Here is a 2,380-nt window from a genome sequence, read left to right as displayed (position 1 = left end):
TACTTTTTGATAATTAATTCTGCTGTGATATTTTTGTGAGAGTAGCAGGAGTCAACCCAGCTGCTTCTGCTTAAATTTCAAATTTGAGTGATAACTTTTCCTTCTTAAAATGCACTCAGCAGAACAGTTACAGAAGTTACTCTGTACTTACCTTCGTAAAAGGTCATGGGAATTATTGCTGGCACAAAATAGTTGCAGTGCTGCACTCCAGAGGTAGCTGCATTTCAGCAGTAGCCAAGTAATTCCTGTGTTGGTTGGACTAGAATCAATACACAGGACGTGAGTCTCCTCTCCACTACAATTAGTTTTACACCAGTGAATGGCACATAAGTCTATGGAATTTCACTGCTATGTAATGGAGTAGAGAATCAGGCCCACGGACTCCCTGGACGGGTGTTGTTTTAGGCCACCCCTTCAGCACTTGCTGCCAATAGGGCAATATGGAGCCCTAAATATAGCTTGCAGCTTCTCCACTCTGATGGAAACTGGAGGAAAACCAGACATTGGGGCAAAGGGACCAGGCTGGACACCTGTCTGCACTAACAAGAGTTGATCTGGCCTGAAAGAATTAAGCTCTCAAAGTAATCAATAGGGACCATAAACATAAGTTCTCAGCAGGAGCCTGATTCTTGAAGATACTGACTGAACTCAACTCACATTAAAGTGAGCGAGCCAGTCCCCTCCCTTTCCTTTTTAAAGAAGGTAATGACAGGTGGTACTAGCTTTGAGCAGTCCTTGAGCTCCCCAGACACAAGACTGAGATATTTTTTCTTGCATTTATGCAGGGGTGAAGTGGCATGAAGTACCTTGTATACACATCTCTCTAATGCATCTGCACTGGTAATCTGGCTCTATATGCAATGTTTTAAACACACACATACACACACGAGCATAAAATCATTAGTTCATCTGGGAAAGGACACAGATGAAACGCTTGTCTACTTCCCTCCCACTGCACCCCGACAGGTATTGATTTGAGCTGTTCCATGAATTCAGAAACATGTCCTTAAATGTAGGTTATCAGTTTTTATGTCCAGGACCCTTTTCCCCCCCACCAATGATCACTACCTATGCACATTTGTTTTTACCAAAGAGAAAGAACTGCACCAGAAATCCATATAAATTACCATCCTTTCACAGAATGTGTACATTTGATATTTTAGCATTTTATGTATCTTGAGCCTTTTATGAAAGATTACATTTACCTTATTTATAGTACATTAAATTATGGTCAAGTATTTTCTCCTTTTTAGAAGGAAATGGCTCTTAGTACTACCTACTGGTCAAATCTAGAGTTTCTTAGGAACTGACAACAATAGCTTTTCAGCTTTTGGATGTAACCATTTTGCTTTTTGCCCTGTTGAAATTGCACAGAAAGCTACTGATTTATTTTATAAAGAACTCTTATACAATCAACCTTCTTCAGAGATACACTCTCATGGATTTTATCCCCCCACTTCACGTGGGTAAGGAGTTACCATGAAATTAAAAATAAACGAACTACTAAGATTTTAAAATAATTTTTTCCCCTGCAGTATTTGCAACCCCAAAACAATATATGTTATGAATGTCACCGTATATAACTAAGTATGAGTAAATAGTAAATGAAAAACAAATTGTGAAATTTACTAGAAATTGGTTATTTCTACACAAGGCCATTTTAAAGAAATAACAGTACTGAAATTGATTTGTATATTTCTCTTGTGTGTTTAGCACACTGGTATCCCATTTCCTCACCATTTAGCTTCAACATTATTTTTGTTTCTTTGATAAAAGCAGCTTTGATGCAGACATTACAGCCAGCCACATGGGACCAGCTCCAGGCACCAGCAAAGGAAGCACGTGCTTAGGACGGCACAATTCCAGGGGCGGCATTCCGGGGCCACCCCCTTTTTTTTTTTTTTTTTTGCTTGGGCAGTTGTGCTCTCCGAGCTTGGGGTGGCAAAAAACCTAGAGCCGGCCCTGCAGCCACAGAATTCAAGGAAGCTAATAGGCAAGCTAAGGACCAACACCACATTTAATATCTTCCTTTTCTGATGTCCCCAAAGTAATTGGCTTAGTTTGTAGCAAGGGAGATTTTTATCTTCAGGTGACCTCTTGAAGTCCCTCACAGTCCTTTATTTCTATGGTTCTTCAGTCTACTTTGAGGATGATCATAGCTCATCAATCCATTTTACGGGAGACTTAGAGCCTGATCTAGCAAAGTGCTGAGTGAATGGAATGGGATTTAAGGGTGTTCAGGAGCTGGCAGAATAAAGCCTTTAACTGTCTAAAATAGCCGAAATACAAGAGAAAAAAAGAGAGATAAGAAAACACAGGTGTAACCGTCAGAGTTGGGGCAAAGGGACCAGGCTGCCCGTCAGAGTTGGCAGCAACAAGG

The sequence above is a fragment of the Lepidochelys kempii genome, chromosome 3 (genome assembly GCF_965140265.1).
Source record: "Lepidochelys kempii isolate rLepKem1 chromosome 3, rLepKem1.hap2, whole genome shotgun sequence".
Lineage (NCBI taxonomy): Eukaryota > Metazoa > Chordata > Testudines > Cheloniidae > Lepidochelys > Lepidochelys kempii.
This window is presented reverse-complemented; position numbering follows the sequence as displayed.